This window comes from Rhipicephalus microplus, unplaced genomic scaffold (genome assembly GCF_043290135.1).
Source record: "Rhipicephalus microplus isolate Deutch F79 unplaced genomic scaffold, USDA_Rmic scaffold_165, whole genome shotgun sequence".
NCBI lineage: Eukaryota > Metazoa > Arthropoda > Arachnida > Ixodida > Ixodidae > Rhipicephalus > Rhipicephalus microplus.
Window position 1 is genome coordinate 252,857 of NW_027464736.1, and position 17,181 is coordinate 270,037.

Sequence of the window (17,181 nt, forward strand, 5' to 3'; positions counted from 1 at the left end):
GTACAGCAGGTGTGTGCGGAGTGGGTCCTGTGGCGTTCTTTGCGATTTTAATTTGTGATGGGGAATAGTGTAGATGCGTAGACGTGGCGAGAGCACGCGTCTTCAGGTTCAGACGCCGCGTGAAGATGTGAAATAAAAATGCCTTCGCTTGCCACTGCAACTGTAAACAGAAACACCAACCAAACCCCATTTTCTAGAGGCTTTTTTATTTTTCGTTGCGAAACGGGTGAATTCGAAAAGCGGAAATAGCTTGGCACATACATACACACTTCTACACACATACATACATACACATCGCACATGCATACACATCGTATACACACTTCTAGCTTTCCTCCGAAACAGTAATGATAATTTCCTCAATAGTTTTATTAATATGAGTAGGAATGTTAAAAAAAATAAGAAACTTGAGTATGTACGTGTGAACATAACAAAATAAAAGAGACCCTCCATATATGAAATACACACGGAAACATTTATTTTCCCAGAGCAATCGTAAGTGTAAACACAGCTAGCGCACTCCCTGCACGCGAATACCGCGTCAGCCGGGGCGGCGTGCCGCCACCGTCTCGGACACTCGACGCACCCACGCCGTTTACCCCGGTATCATGGGTAAATCCGAACACTCCTTCTATCATTGAATTTATTGTCGAACTCACCCCGCAGGGGGTGAGTGGGCCGATCCCGGAGGTAGTGCAATACCGGGCCAACCCGTGGCGGAGGTGAAGCAAGCTTCAAGCACTCCGCCGCATCACAAAAATAAGTTTAATATCTTGGATCCAAATAGGATCCGTATCAGATATTAAGCTGATAAGAACAGATACTACACTTTGATCTTAGCCAAAAGGCCGAGAAGCGATGCAATTCATTAGCACGTAATTAAAATCCATTCTTTCACACCTCGTACTTAGTTCTGGCCAAAAGCCGGGCAAACAGTAGCAAAGCAATTCCGACGTCCACCCATGCACAACCAGCATTGTGCACCGACAGCGGCAGCGCTGGCTTCACGGCATTGCTTTTATCCCCAGTCCGCTTGAAGTTTCTAGTTTCGCTTACAAACATGTTAAAACTGAAACCTTCTTTTTCCCAGAGGTCGAAGCCACGCGTGCTTGCTTGCATGCGTACTCTCTATGCGCCCATGACGTCACACCAAATGCTTGCCGGCGAACATTATCAGGCATGTCGCGAGAGATGCTACAGCACTTGTTTTAAAAACTGATGCATAGTGTACATGTCCAACTCGAGCACCAAAGTCTGGAAGGAAAAAAAAAAAAAAAAATGATTGTGCAAAATGTGAATACGTCACCCATCCAACATGGCTTCTACGCCGGCTGCCCAAGCAACGCCTCTGCAACGACGCCCACAATCATCGGCAAAAAGGTGAAAAGGTGGTGCCTTTGGCTGCTTCAGCACGCTCAACATATGCCTTGCAAGTTCCGACGTGTCGGAACACCGCACCGAGGTCGACGAAGGTCCTGCCGTGAAAGGCAGACCCGGGAATGCGTGCGAAACGTCTACCGCGTGGGTTGGTTGTGAAGCCGGTGAATGAAGGATCATGTGGCAGAGGGTGACGGAACGTGAGTGTGCGACTTGCCGCTGCGATGTCGTTCAAGCGTTCAACGGGCCGGCAGGTTCTGTCTGTCGTGGTCGAAAACGTCCGAGTTTTGCTGATTCCGAGGGGTAGGAGTGCTATGGTGGCGTGTACGAGGCGCTGGTGCGGCGCTCCGTCGATCGTGCCGGACGGACATGAGGCGGCCGAAGGCGGTCGTCAAGTGGTCGCGGAAATCAGTGGAGAAGTACTCGCCTGCGCTTTTCGTCGAAGACTCGCGACAGACGGTCTTCGGGAGACACGGGTGGTTGCACAAATGCGACCGTGCGTCAACGTGCAGCCATATTCGTGGATTATTTCGCCCCATTACGATAGCTTCGTCACTGCGCTCGCTGGTGTTGCTTGTTTTTGTTGACCTTCACTTGTGGCTCACACCCACTGTGGGGGATTGGCTGGTTTGTTGTTCTGCTTCTTCGACTTCTACATACTCGGCTTAGTGAAGCTGTGAGGAGTGACGAGTGGGTACGGAGGCAAAGCGCGCCCGGGGCGTGATCTCACGCGTCCTGGGGTCCACGTCGCTTCAGGTACGTGCGTGGTGCGTCCGTACGTCTAGTGCGCAATTTCCTTGGAACTTCCAGCAACTGGCAATTCCATTGAGGTGAGCGTGCGAGGATGTTCGTTGTAATTAACGAGAGCCAACGGTGGATGAGCTGGTATGAGATGGTGTTCAGAAATGAAGTGTTTGATCAACAAGGCGATGCCCGCCGTGGTGGTCTGATGGCCGTAAGGTACTCGGCTGCTGACCCGCAGGTGGTGGGATCGAATCCCGGCCGCGGCGGCTGCATTTCCCTGTGCTCAGATTAGGGTGCACGTGAAAGAACCCCAGGTGGTCGAAATTTTCCCATAATCATATGGTGGTTTTGGGACGTCAAACCCCAAAGGTCAGTGGACATAGGAAAAGCACATCGGGGCTTTGCCGCTCCACCGTACAGCAGGTGTGTGCGGAGTGGGTCCTGTGGCGTTCTTTGCGATTTTAATTTGTGATGGGGAATAGTGTAGATGCGTAGACGTGGCGAGAGCACGCGTCTTCAGGTTCAGACGCCGCGTGAAGATGTGAAATAAAAATGCCTTCGCTTGCCACTGCAACTGTAAACAGAAACACCAACCAAACCCCATTTTCTAGAGGCTTTTTTATTTTTCGTTGCGAAACGGGTGAATTCGAAAAGCGGAAATAGCTTGGCACATACATACACACTTCTACACACATACATACATACACATCGCACATGCATACACATCGTATACACACTTCTAGCTTTCCTCCGAAACAGTAATGATAATTTCCTCAATAGTTTTATTAATATGAGTAGGAATGTTAAAAAAAATAAGAAACTTGAGTATGTACGTGTGAACATAACAAAATAAAAGAGACCCTCCATATATGAAATACACACGGAAACATTTATTTTCCCAGAGCAATCGTAAGTGTAAACACAGCTAGCGCACTCCCTGCACGCGAATACCGCGTCAGCCGGGGCGGCGTGCCGCCACCGTCTCGGACACTCGACGCACCCACGCCGTTTACCCCGGTATCATGGGTAAATCCGAACACTCCTTCTATCATTGAATTTATTGTCGAACTCACCCCGCAGGGGGTGAGTGGGCCGATCCCGGAGGTAGTGCAATACCGGGCCAACCCGTGGCGGAGGTGAAGCAAGCTTCAAGCACTCCGCCGCATCACAAAAATAAGTTTAATATCTTGGATCCAAATAGGATCCGTATCAGATATTAAGCTGATAAGAACAGAGTGAGGTTGTCAAAAGAGGCAGCACACAAGAGAGGAAGTAGAAGTCTCGGCCTTGCTGGCCCGATCAAAGGCCGCCCGGACCTCCGGGACCACCGGGCCTGACCAAGGGTGCGGCGCCCTACCGGCTGCCCCAGCGTCCACCCTTTCTCACCAAAGGGCTTGGCCAGTCGCCATGGCTTAGAGCCATGGTGGAGCTGCATTGGAGCAGGCCGGCAGAGCAGGGGCTGGGCTGCACGTCCACCCAGGGCCGGGGTACCCTGGGCTTAGTCGGGAAGGCCGCCTTGGGCGACCACCCGCCAGCTAAGCAAGCGACCCCAGAGCTTATAGCTCAATACAGCGGTGATAGCGGGGTGAGCCTTTTGCCCACCGCGGAGCGTCACTCCCCTGCTGCCGCACCCCGAAGAGAGGCCGCAAGTGGATCCCGCAGGCATAACACCTTCGCGGGTCCAAAGACCCCAGACAGTCCTGCTGGAGAGGCCAGGCGGTCAGGGGTGGGTTCAGACCCACGCCCTAACCTCAGGACAGGGGAAGAACGTATAAGTTGCGGTGCAACTGCCCAGTCAGCTCCCGAGGGAGCCCGGTTTGGATGCACCGCAAGCGTAAGAAGGAAGCGGGAAAAGAGAAGCGAGAGGAGAAAGAAAAAAAAGAGTGAAAAGGGTTGTCCCCCCTCAAGGGGGGGCATCCAACCCCGGCCCAAAGGCCAAAAATGTAGTCCCGAGAGGTAGGACTACACTTTGATCTTAGCCAAAAGGCCGAGAAGCGATGCAATTCATTAGCACGTAATTAAAATCCATTCTTTCACACCTCGTACTTAGTTCTGGCCAAAAGCCGGGCAAACAGTAGCAAAGCAATTCCGACGTCCACCCATGCACAACCAGCATTGTGCACCGACAGCGGCAGCGCTGGCTTCACGGCATTGCTTTTATCCCCAGTCCGCTTGAAGTTTCTAGTTTCGCTTACAAACATGTTAAAACTGAAACCTTCTTTTTCCCAGAGGTCGAAGCCACGCGTGCTTGCTTGCATGCGTACTCTCTATGCGCCCATGACGTCACACCAAATGCTTGCCGGCGAACATTATCAGGCATGTCGCGAGAGATGCTACAGCACTTGTTTTAAAAACTGATGCATAGTGTACATGTCCAACTCGAGCACCAAAGTCTGGAAGGAAAAAAAAAAAAAAAATGATTGTGCAAAATGTGAATACGTCACCCATCCAACATGGCTTCTACGCCGGCTGCCCAAGCAACGCCTCTGCAACGACGCCCACAATCATCGGCAAAAAGGTGAAAAGGTGGTGCCTTTGGCTGCTTCAGCACGCTCAACATATGCCTTGCAAGTTCCGACGTGTCGGAACACCGCACCGAGGTCGACGAAGGTCCTGCCGTGAAAGGCAGACCCGGGAATGCGTGCGAAACGTCTACCGCGTGGGTTGGTTGTGAAGCCGGTGAATGAAGGATCATGTGGCAGAGGGTGACGGAACGTGAGTGTGCGACTTGCCGCTGCGATGTCGTTCAAGCGTTCAACGGGCCGGCAGGTTCTGTCTGTCGTGGTCGAAAACGTCCGAGTTTTGCTGATTCCGAGGGGTAGGAGTGCTATGGTGGCGTGTACGAGGCGCTGGTGCGGCGCTCCGTCGATCGTGCCGGACGGACATGAGGCGGCCGAAGGCGGTCGTCAAGTGGTCGCGGAAATCAGTGGAGAAGTACTCGCCTGCGCTTTTCGTCGAAGACTCGCGACAGACGGTCTTCGGGAGACACGGGTGGTTGCACAAATGCGACCGTGCGTCAACGTGCAGCCATATTCGTGGATTATTTCGCCCCATTACGATAGCTTCGTCACTGCGCTCGCTGGTGTTGCTTGTTTTTGTTGACCTTCACTTGTGGCTCACACCCACTGTGGGGGATTGGCTGGTTTGTTGTTCTGCTTCTTCGACTTCTACATACTCGGCTTAGTGAAGCTGTGAGGAGTGACGAGTGGGTACGGAGGCAAAGCGCGCCCGGGGCGTGATCTCACGCGTCCTGGGGTCCACGTCGCTTCAGGTACGTGCGTGGTGCGTCCGTACGTCTAGTGCGCAATTTCCTTGGAACTTCCAGCAACTGGCAATTCCATTGAGGTGAGCGTGCGAGGATGTTCGTTGTAATTAACGAGAGCCAACGGTGGATGAGCTGGTATGAGATGGTGTTCAGAAATGAAGTGTTTGATCAACAAGGCGATGCCCGCCGTGGTGGTCTGATGGCCGTAAGGTACTCGGCTGCTGACCCGCAGGTGGTGGGATCGAATCCCGGCCGCGGCGGCTGCATTTCCCTGTGCTCAGATTAGGGTGCACGTGAAAGAACCCCAGGTGGTCGAAATTTTCCCATAATCATATGGTGGTTTTGGGACGTCAAACCCCAAAGGTCAGTGGACATAGGAAAAGCACATCGGGGCTTTGCCGCTCCACCGTACAGCAGGTGTGTGCGGAGTGGGTCCTGTGGCGTTCTTTGCGATTTTAATTTGTGACGGGGAATAGTGTAGATGCGTAGACGTGGCGAGAGCACGCGACTTCAGGTTCAGACGCCGCGTGAAGATGTGAAATAAAAATGCCTTCGCTTGCCACTGCAACTGTAAACAGAAACACCAACCAAACCCCATTTTCTAGAGGCTTTTTTATTTTTCGTTGCGAAACGGGTGAATTCGAAAAGCGGAAATAGCTTGGCACATACATACACACTTCTACACACATACATACATACACATCGCACATGCATACACATCGTATACACACTTCTAGCTTTCCTCCGAAACAGTAATGATAATTTCCTCAATAGTTTTATTAATATGAGTAGGAATGTTAAAAAAAATAAGAAACTTGAGTATGTACGTGTGAACATAACAAAATAAAAGAGACCCTCCATATATGAAATACACACGGAAACATTTATTTTCCCAGAGCAATCGTAAGTGTAAACACAGCTAGCGCACTCCCTGCACGCGAATACCGCGTCAGCCGGGGCGGCGTGCCGCCACCGTCTCGGACACTCGACGCACCCACGCCGTTTACCCCGGTATCATGGGTAAATCCGAACACTCCTTCTATCATTGAATTTATTGTCGAACTCACCCCGCAGGGGGTGAGTGGGCCGATCCCGGAGGTAGTGCAATACCGGGCCAACCCGTGGCGGAGGTGAAGCAAGCTTCAAGCACTCCGCCGCATCACAAAAATAAGTTTAATATCTTGGATCCAAATAGGATCCGTATCAGATATTAAGCTGATAAGAACAGAGTGAGGTTGTCAAAAGAGGCAGCACACAAGAGAGGAAGTAGAAGTCTCGGCCTTGCTGGCCCGATCAAAGGCCGCCCGGACCTCCGGGACCACCGGGCCTGACCAAGGGTGCGGCGCCCTACCGGCTGCCCCAGCGTCCACCCTTTCTCACCAAAGGGCTTGGCCAGTCGCCATGGCTTAGAGCCATGGTGGAGCTGCATTGGAGCAGGCCGGCAGAGCAGGGGCTGGGCTGCACGTCCACCCAGGGCCGGGGTACCCTGGGCTTAGTCGGGAAGGCCGCCTTGGGCGACCACCCGCCAGCTAAGCAAGCGACCCCAGAGCTTATAGCTCAATACAGCGGTGATAGCGGGGTGAGCCTTTTGCCCACCGCGGAGCGTCACTCCCCTGCTGCCGCACCCCGAAGAGAGGCCGCAAGTGGATCCCGCAGGCATAACACCTTCGCGGGTCCAAAGACCCCAGACAGTCCTGCTGGAGAGGCCAGGCGGTCAGGGGTGGGTTCAGACCCACGCCCTAACCTCAGGACAGGGGAAGAACGTATAAGTTGCGGTGCAACTGCCCAGTCAGCTCCCGAGGGAGCCCGGTTTGGATGCACCGCAAGCGTAAGAAGGAAGCGGGAAAAGAGAAGCGAGAGGAGAAAGAAAAAAAAGAGTGAAAAGGGTTGTCCCCCCTCAAGGGGGGGCATCCAACCCCGGCCCAAAGGCCAAAAATGTAGTCCCGAGAGGTAGGACTACACTTTGATCTTAGCCAAAAGGCCGAGAAGCGATGCAATTCATTAGCACGTAATTAAAATCCATTCTTTCACACCTCGTACTTAGTTCTGGCCAAAAGCCGGGCAAACAGTAGCAAAGCAATTCCGACGTCCACCCATGCACAACCAGCATTGTGCACCGACAGCGGCAGCGCTGGCTTCACGGCATTGCTTTTATCCCCAGTCCGCTTGAAGTTTCTAGTTTCGCTTACAAACATGTTAAAACTGAAACCTTCTTTTTCCCAGAGGTCGAAGCCACGCGTGCTTGCTTGCATGCGTACTCTCTATGCGCCCATGACGTCACACCAAATGCTTGCCGGCGAACATTATCAGGCATGTCGCGAGAGATGCTACAGCACTTGTTTTAAAAACTGATGCATAGTGTACATGTCCAACTCGAGCACCAAAGTCTGGAAGGAAAAAAAAAAAAAAAATGATTGTGCAAAATGTGAATACGTCACCCATCCAACATGGCTTCTACGCCGGCTGCCCAAGCAACGCCTCTGCAACGACGCCCACAATCATCGGCAAAAAGGTGAAAAGGTGGTGCCTTTGGCTGCTTCAGCACGCTCAACATATGCCTTGCAAGTTCCGACGTGTCGGAACACCGCACCGAGGTCGACGAAGGTCCTGCCGTGAAAGGCAGACCCGGGAATGCGTGCGAAACGTCTACCGCGTGGGTTGGTTGTGAAGCCGGTGAATGAAGGATCATGTGGCAGAGGGTGACGGAACGTGAGTGTGCGACTTGCCGCTGCGATGTCGTTCAAGCGTTCAACGGGCCGGCAGGTTCTGTCTGTCGTGGTCGAAAACGTCCGAGTTTTGCTGATTCCGAGGGGTAGGAGTGCTATGGTGGCGTGTACGAGGCGCTGGTGCGGCGCTCCGTCGATCGTGCCGGACGGACATGAGGCGGCCGAAGGCGGTCGTCAAGTGGTCGCGGAAATCAGTGGAGAAGTACTCGCCTGCGCTTTTCGTCGAAGACTCGCGACAGACGGTCTTCGGGAGACACGGGTGGTTGCACAAATGCGACCGTGCGTCAACGTGCAGCCATATTCGTGGATTATTTCGCCCCATTACGATAGCTTCGTCACTGCGCTCGCTGGTGTTGCTTGTTTTTGTTGACCTTCACTTGTGGCTCACACCCACTGTGGGGGATTGGCTGGTTTGTTGTTCTGCTTCTTCGACTTCTACATACTCGGCTTAGTGAAGCTGTGAGGAGTGACGAGTGGGTACGGAGGCAAAGCGCGCCCGGGGCGTGATCTCACGCGTCCTGGGGTCCACGTCGCTTCAGGTACGTGCGTGGTGCGTCCGTACGTCTAGTGCGCAATTTCCTTGGAACTTCCAGCAACTGGCAATTCCATTGAGGTGAGCGTGCGAGGATGTTCGTTGTAATTAACGAGAGCCAACGGTGGATGAGCTGGTATGAGATGGTGTTCAGAAATGAAGTGTTTGATCAACAAGGCGATGCCCGCCGTGGTGGTCTGATGGCCGTAAGGTACTCGGCTGCTGACCCGCAGGTGGTGGGATCGAATCCCGGCCGCGGCGGCTGCATTTCCCTGTGCTCAGATTAGGGTGCACGTGAAAGAACCCCAGGTGGTCGAAATTTTCCCATAATCATATGGTGGTTTTGGGACGTCAAACCCCAAAGGTCAGTGGACATAGGAAAAGCACATCGGGGCTTTGCCGCTCCACCGTACAGCAGGTGTGTGCGGAGTGGGTCCTGTGGCGTTCTTTGCGATTTTAATTTGTGATGGGGAATAGTGTAGATGCGTAGACGTGGCGAGAGCACGCGTCTTCAGGTTCAGACGCCGCGTGAAGATGTGAAATAAAAATGCCTTCGCTTGCCACTGCAACTGTAAACAGAAACACCAACCAAACCCCATTTTCTAGAGGCTTTTTTATTTTTCGTTGCGAAACGGGTGAATTCGAAAAGCGGAAATAGCTTGGCACATACATACACACTTCTACACACATACATACATACACATCGCACATGCATACACATCGTATACACACTTCTAGCTTTCCTCCGAAACAGTAATGATAATTTCCTCAATAGTTTTATTAATATGAGTAGGAATGTTAAAAAAAATAAGAAACTTGAGTATGTACGTGTGAACATAACAAAATAAAAGAGACCCTCCATATATGAAATACACACGGAAACATTTATTTTCCCAGAGCAATCGTAAGTGTAAACACAGCTAGCGCACTCCCTGCACGCGAATACCGCGTCAGCCGGGGCGGCGTGCCGCCACCGTCTCGGACACTCGACGCACCCACGCCGTTTACCCCGGTATCATGGGTAAATCCGAACACTCCTTCTATCATTGAATTTATTGTCGAACTCACCCCGCAGGGGGTGAGTGGGCCGATCCCGGAGGTAGTGCAATACCGGGCCAACCCGTGGCGGAGGTGAAGCAAGCTTCAAGCACTCCGCCGCATCACAAAAATAAGTTTAATATCTTGGATCCAAATAGGATCCGTATCAGATATTAAGCTGATAAGAACAGATACTACACTTTGATCTTAGCCAAAAGGCCGAGAAGCGATGCAATTCATTAGCACGTAATTAAAATCCATTCTTTCACACCTCGTACTTAGTTCTGGCCAAAAGCCGGGCAAACAGTAGCAAAGCAATTCCGACGTCCACCCATGCACAACCAGCATTGTGCACCGACAGCGGCAGCGCTGGCTTCACGGCATTGCTTTTATCCCCAGTCCGCTTGAAGTTTCTAGTTTCGCTTACAAACATGTTAAAACTGAAACCTTCTTTTTCCCAGAGGTCGAAGCCACGCGTGCTTGCTTGCATGCGTACTCTCTATGCGCCCATGACGTCACACCAAATGCTTGCCGGCGAACATTATCAGGCATGTCGCGAGAGATGCTACAGCACTTGTTTTAAAAACTGATGCATAGTGTACATGTCCAACTCGAGCACCAAAGTCTGGAAGGAAAAAAAAAAAAAAAATGATTGTGCAAAATGTGAATACGTCACCCATCCAACATGGCTTCTACGCCGGCTGCCCAAGCAACGCCTCTGCAACGACGCCCACAATCATCGGCAAAAAGGTGAAAAGGTGGTGCCTTTGGCTGCTTCAGCACGCTCAACATATGCCTTGCAAGTTCCGACGTGTCGGAACACCGCACCGAGGTCGACGAAGGTCCTGCCGTGAAAGGCAGACCCGGGAATGCGTGCGAAACGTCTACCGCGTGGGTTGGTTGTGAAGCCGGTGAATGAAGGATCATGTGGCAGAGGGTGACGGAACGTGAGTGTGCGACTTGCCGCTGCGATGTCGTTCAAGCGTTCAACGGGCCGGCAGGTTCTGTCTGTCGTGGTCGAAAACGTCCGAGTTTTGCTGATTCCGAGGGGTAGGAGTGCTATGGTGGCGTGTACGAGGCGCTGGTGCGGCGCTCCGTCGATCGTGCCGGACGGACATGAGGCGGCCGAAGGCGGTCGTCAAGTGGTCGCGGAAATCAGTGGAGAAGTACTCGCCTGCGCTTTTCGTCGAAGACTCGCGACAGACGGTCTTCGGGAGACACGGGTGGTTGCACAAATGCGACCGTGCGTCAACGTGCAGCCATATTCGTGGATTATTTCGCCCCATTACGATAGCTTCGTCACTGCGCTCGCTGGTGTTGCTTGTTTTTGTTGACCTTCACTTGTGGCTCACACCCACTGTGGGGGATTGGCTGGTTTGTTGTTCTGCTTCTTCGACTTCTACATACTCGGCTTAGTGAAGCTGTGAGGAGTGACGAGTGGGTACGGAGGCAAAGCGCGCCCGGGGCGTGATCTCACGCGTCCTGGGGTCCACGTCGCTTCAGGTACGTGCGTGGTGCGTCCGTACGTCTAGTGCGCAATTTCCTTGGAACTTCCAGCAACTGGCAATTCCATTGAGGTGAGCGTGCGAGGATGTTCGTTGTAATTAACGAGAGCCAACGGTGGATGAGCTGGTATGAGATGGTGTTCAGAAATGAAGTGTTTGATCAACAAGGCGATGCCCGCCGTGGTGGTCTGATGGCCGTAAGGTACTCGGCTGCTGACCCGCAGGTGGTGGGATCGAATCCCGGCCGCGGCGGCTGCATTTCCCTGTGCTCAGATTAGGGTGCACGTGAAAGAACCCCAGGTGGTCGAAATTTTCCCATAATCATATGGTGGTTTTGGGACGTCAAACCCCAAAGGTCAGTGGACATAGGAAAAGCACATCGGGGCTTTGCCGCTCCACCGTACAGCAGGTGTGTGCGGAGTGGGTCCTGTGGCGTTCTTTGCGATTTTAATTTGTGATGGGGAATAGTGTAGATGCGTAGACGTGGCGAGAGCACGCGTCTTCAGGTTCAGACGCCGCGTGAAGATGTGAAATAAAAATGCCTTCGCTTGCCACTGCAACTGTAAACAGAAACACCAACCAAACCCCATTTTCTAGAGGCTTTTTTATTTTTCGTTGCGAAACGGGTGAATTCGAAAAGCGGAAATAGCTTGGCACATACATACACACTTCTACACACATACATACATACACATCGCACATGCATACACATCGTATACACACTTCTAGCTTTCCTCCGAAACAGTAATGATAATTTCCTCAATAGTTTTATTAATATGAGTAGGAATGTTAAAAAAAATAAGAAACTTGAGTATGTACGTGTGAACATAACAAAATAAAAGAGACCCTCCATATATGAAATACACACGGAAACATTTATTTTCCCAGAGCAATCGTAAGTGTAAACACAGCTAGCGCACTCCCTGCACGCGAATACCGCGTCAGCCGGGGCGGCGTGCCGCCACCGTCTCGGACACTCGACGCACCCACGCCGTTTACCCCGGTATCATGGGTAAATCCGAACACTCCTTCTATCATTGAATTTATTGTCGAACTCACCCCGCAGGGGGTGAGTGGGCCGATCCCGGAGGTAGTGCAATACCGGGCCAACCCGTGGCGGAGGTGAAGCAAGCTTCAAGCACTCCGCCGCATCACAAAAATAAGTTTAATATCTTGGATCCAAATAGGATCCGTATCAGATATTAAGCTGATAAGAACAGAGTGAGGTTGTCAAAAGAGGCAGCACACAAGAGAGGAAGTAGAAGTCTCGGCCTTGCTGGCCCGATCAAAGGCCGCCCGGACCTCCGGGACCACCGGGCCTGACCAAGGGTGCGGCGCCCTACCGGCTGCCCCAGCGTCCACCCTTTCTCACCAAAGGGCTTGGCCAGTCGCCATGGCTTAGAGCCATGGTGGAGCTGCATTGGAGCAGGCCGGCAGAGCAGGGGCTGGGCTGCACGTCCACCCAGGGCCGGGGTACCCTGGGCTTAGTCGGGAAGGCCGCCTTGGGCGACCACCCGCCAGCTAAGCAAGCGACCCCAGAGCTTATAGCTCAATACAGCGGTGATAGCGGGGTGAGCCTTTTGCCCACCGCGGAGCGTCACTCCCCTGCTGCCGCACCCCGAAGAGAGGCCGCAAGTGGATCCCGCAGGCATAACACCTTCGCGGGTCCAAAGACCCCAGACAGTCCTGCTGGAGAGGCCAGGCGGTCAGGGGTGGGTTCAGACCCACGCCCTAACCTCAGGACAGGGGAAGAACGTATAAGTTGCGGTGCAACTGCCCAGTCAGCTCCCGAGGGAGCCCGGTTTGGATGCACCGCAAGCGTAAGAAGGAAGCGGGAAAAGAGAAGCGAGAGGAGAAAGAAAAAAAAGAGTGAAAAGGGTTGTCCCCCCTCAAGGGGGGGCATCCAACCCCGGCCCAAAGGCCAAAAATGTAGTCCCGAGAGGTAGGACTACACTTTGATCTTAGCCAAAAGGCCGAGAAGCGATGCAATTCATTAGCACGTAATTAAAATCCATTCTTTCACACCTCGTACTTAGTTCTGGCCAAAAGCCGGGCAAACAGTAGCAAAGCAATTCCGACGTCCACCCATGCACAACCAGCATTGTGCACCGACAGCGGCAGCGCTGGCTTCACGGCATTGCTTTTATCCCCAGTCCGCTTGAAGTTTCTAGTTTCGCTTACAAACATGTTAAAACTGAAACCTTCTTTTTCCCAGAGGTCGAAGCCACGCGTGCTTGCTTGCATGCGTACTCTCTATGCGCCCATGACGTCACACCAAATGCTTGCCGGCGAACATTATCAGGCATGTCGCGAGAGATGCTACAGCACTTGTTTTAAAAACTGATGCATAGTGTACATGTCCAACTCGAGCACCAAAGTCTGGAAGGAAAAAAAAAAAAAAAATGATTGTGCAAAATGTGAATACGTCACCCATCCAACATGGCTTCTACGCCGGCTGCCCAAGCAACGCCTCTGCAACGACGCCCACAATCATCGGCAAAAAGGTGAAAAGGTGGTGCCTTTGGCTGCTTCAGCACGCTCAACATATGCCTTGCAAGTTCCGACGTGTCGGAACACCGCACCGAGGTCGACGAAGGTCCTGCCGTGAAAGGCAGACCCGGGAATGCGTGCGAAACGTCTACCGCGTGGGTTGGTTGTGAAGCCGGTGAATGAAGGATCATGTGGCAGAGGGTGACGGAACGTGAGTGTGCGACTTGCCGCTGCGATGTCGTTCAAGCGTTCAACGGGCCGGCAGGTTCTGTCTGTCGTGGTCGAAAACGTCCGAGTTTTGCTGATTCCGAGGGGTAGGAGTGCTATGGTGGCGTGTACGAGGCGCTGGTGCGGCGCTCCGTCGATCGTGCCGGACGGACATGAGGCGGCCGAAGGCGGTCGTCAAGTGGTCGCGGAAATCAGTGGAGAAGTACTCGCCTGCGCTTTTCGTCGAAGACTCGCGACAGACGGTCTTCGGGAGACACGGGTGGTTGCACAAATGCGACCGTGCGTCAAGTGCAGCCATATTCGTGGATTATTTCGCCCCATTACGATAGCTTCGTCACTGCGCTCGCTGGTGTTGCTTGTTTTTGTTGACCTTCACTTGTGGCTCACACCCACTGTGGGGGATTGGCTGGTTTGTTGTTCTGCTTCTTCGACTTCTACATACTCGGCTTAGTGAAGCTGTGAGGAGTGACGAGTGGGTACGGAGGCAAAGCGCGCCCGGGGCGTGATCTCACGCGTCCTGGGGTCCACGTCGCTTCAGGTACGTGCGTGGTGCGTCCGTACGTCTAGTGCGCAATTTCCTTGGAACTTCCAGCAACTGGCAATTCCATTGAGGTGAGCGTGCGAGGATGTTCGTTGTAATTAACGAGAGCCAACGGTGGATGAGCTGGTATGAGATGGTGTTCAGAAATGAAGTGTTTGATCAACAAGGCGATGCCCGCCGTGGTGGTCTGATGGCCGTAAGGTACTCGGCTGCTGACCCGCAGGTGGTGGGATCGAATCCCGGCCGCGGCGGCTGCATTTCCCTGTGCTCAGATTAGGGTGCACGTGAAAGAACCCCAGGTGGTCGAAATTTTCCCATAATCATATGGTGGTTTTGGGACGTCAAACCCCAAAGGTCAGTGGACATAGGAAAAGCACATCGGGGCTTTGCCGCTCCACCGTACAGCAGGTGTGTGCGGAGTGGGTCCTGTGGCGTTCTTTGCGATTTTAATTTGTGATGGGGAATAGTGTAGATGCGTAGACGTGGCGAGAGCACGCGTCTTCAGGTTCAGACGCCGCGTGAAGATGTGAAATAAAAATGCCTTCGCTTGCCACTGCAACTGTAAACAGAAACACCAACCAAACCCCATTTTCTAGAGGCTTTTTTATTTTTCGTTGCGAAACGGGTGAATTCGAAAAGCGGAAATAGCTTGGCACATACATACACACTTCTACACACATACATACATACACATCGCACATGCATACACATCGTATACACACTTCTAGCTTTCCTCCGAAACAGTAATGATAATTTCCTCAATAGTTTTATTAATATGAGTAGGAATGTTAAAAAAAATAAGAAACTTGAGTATGTACGTGTGAACATAACAAAATAAAAGAGACCCTCCATATATGAAATACACACGGAAACATTTATTTTCCCAGAGCAATCGTAAGTGTAAACACAGCTAGCGCACTCCCTGCACGCGAATACCGCGTCAGCCGGGGCGGCGTGCCGCCACCGTCTCGGACACTCGACGCACCCACGCCGTTTACCCCGGTATCATGGGTAAATCCGAACACTCCTTCTATCATTGAATTTATTGTCGAACTCACCCCGCAGGGGGTGAGTGGGCCGATCCCGGAGGTAGTGCAATACCGGGCCAACCCGTGGCGGAGGTGAAGCAAGCTTCAAGCACTCCGCCGCATCACAAAAATAAGTTTAATATCTTGGATCCAAATAGGATCCGTATCAGATATTAAGCTGATAAGAACAGATACTACAAAGAGAAGTTTATTTAGACTCTCAACACATTCGGCAACAGAACAGAAATATTTACAAATACTCAGCCAGGAATTCGGCTGTAATGACACACAAAACAGCACTTGACCCAATTTGGGCACAAGAAGAACACAGCTGTATTGTACAGTAAATCATATAATATACAAACGCCTCTTATTTTTGCGATGTCTTTGGGAGGGTGACTTTGTCATCACGTGGGTGGCCCAGCGAGTGACAGTCACTTTATGGCCACGTGCGCGCAGTACACTTCCCGAGAAGCTGCAATGGTCTCGCTCACTGCAAGCTTCTTAAGTAACCGGAGATACCTCCGGCTGCAGAGTTTTTTGAAAACTCTGTCATTTGCCGGGTCCCAGGAGCCAAGCATGCCGACGACGACTGCCTCGATCGTGACTCTCTGGTAGCGGCGGAGCAAGAAGTCCCGAACTGGTTCGTATTTCCGTTCCTTTTCCAGTCGGGCTGCCTCGAGTGCTTTGAGCCGGTTGTCAAAGGGGCAGGTCACGTCCACGATGATCGCCTCTTCCCCCCTGGCGAGAACGAGGTCGGGGCGAAGGTTGGTGGTACCAACCGCTCTGTTTTCATGCGTGACCGTGAACTTCTTGCTGGCGGCTTGTTTCACCCGCTCCACAATCTTGTTGTGACGACTGGTGTAGGCCATGCTGTGGCGCATGCAGTGACCCAGGACGTGCGGCAGCGTTTCCACTGCGTAACCGCACACACGGCACCGTTTGTCGGCGGAGGTGGTCCATGGGTTGGCTCCATTCACAGGTAGGAGGTTCAGGCGTGCCCTGTGAATGAAGCGCCAGTCGCAAAAGCGGGTGAACTTGCCGGAGCGCATAAAGTGGGAGCTGCTCGGGTCTGCGGCGACGCATTCCATTGCCTTCCCTTGATTAGGCATTTCGTGAAGGAAGCGATCGCGTGCTCGCATCATTCTGAAGCGCAGCGTTCTTACCACTTTTCTGCGTTTCTTTGACGTGAGAGTTTCCTCTCCGTCACACGTGATGCTGGTCCCCCCGTCCTCGAAAATTTCCCAGGTGACGTGTAGCCTGCGGGAAGCCTTCCGAGCCTCGGTCCAGACGGACTGTAGTTGTGTTGGCCGTGCCTGGAAAACGCCCTCCGTTTCGCCGCTGAGGTAGCAGGCGAGCTCCTCGTTGGTGGCCTGCCTGCGAATGCGCTTGGAGACAATTTTGGTTAGCGCTTCGAAGGCAAGTTCGCGGACCTCGAGATCGGCTGAGGTCAGAAGCTTGAAGGCGTTGTCCACGCGGCAGGCGTCACTTGTGTCTGCGGCGAGGGGGATTCCAGCTGCTCCGGCCGCTGCGCTGCCGTAGAGGTAGTTGTTTGCAGCGTTACCTGGAAGATAAAGAGTTTTCTTTATCAGCGGCCGGAGTGCGTCGTCTAGGCGGGCCCATTCCGCCTTGCCCACTTGTCCGCACCGCATGGCGAAGTTGAGTGCTGGAAAGACAAAAGTTTTCAGTGCATCAATTCGCTGCCAT

At 52.7% G+C, this 17,181-nt stretch overlaps 2 non-coding genes and 4 pseudogenes across 2 annotated transcripts; all 6 read right to left on the minus strand.

Annotated features, from left to right (window-relative positions):
- Positions 1 to 668: 668 nt before the first annotated feature.
- Positions 669 to 860, minus strand: LOC142791410 (U2 spliceosomal RNA). The gene has a single exon (XR_012890203.1). It is a non-coding gene; the product is annotated as a U2 spliceosomal RNA (small nuclear RNA).
- A 2,343-nt stretch (positions 861 to 3,203) lies between these two features.
- LOC142791376 (U2 spliceosomal RNA) lies at positions 3,204 to 3,378 on the minus strand (annotated as a pseudogene).
- Positions 3,379 to 6,462: 3,084 nt separating this feature from the next.
- On the minus strand, positions 6,463 to 6,637 carry LOC142791377 (U2 spliceosomal RNA; annotated as a pseudogene).
- Positions 6,638 to 9,721: 3,084 nt separating this feature from the next.
- On the minus strand, positions 9,722 to 9,913 carry LOC142791411 (U2 spliceosomal RNA). Its single transcript, XR_012890204.1, has one exon. It is a non-coding gene; the product is annotated as a U2 spliceosomal RNA (small nuclear RNA).
- Positions 9,914 to 12,255: 2,342 nt separating this feature from the next.
- Positions 12,256 to 12,430, minus strand: LOC142791378 (U2 spliceosomal RNA; annotated as a pseudogene).
- Positions 12,431 to 15,513: 3,083 nt separating this feature from the next.
- LOC142791344 (U2 spliceosomal RNA) lies at positions 15,514 to 15,722 on the minus strand (annotated as a pseudogene).
- Between the last annotated feature and the right edge of the window lie 1,459 nt (positions 15,723 to 17,181).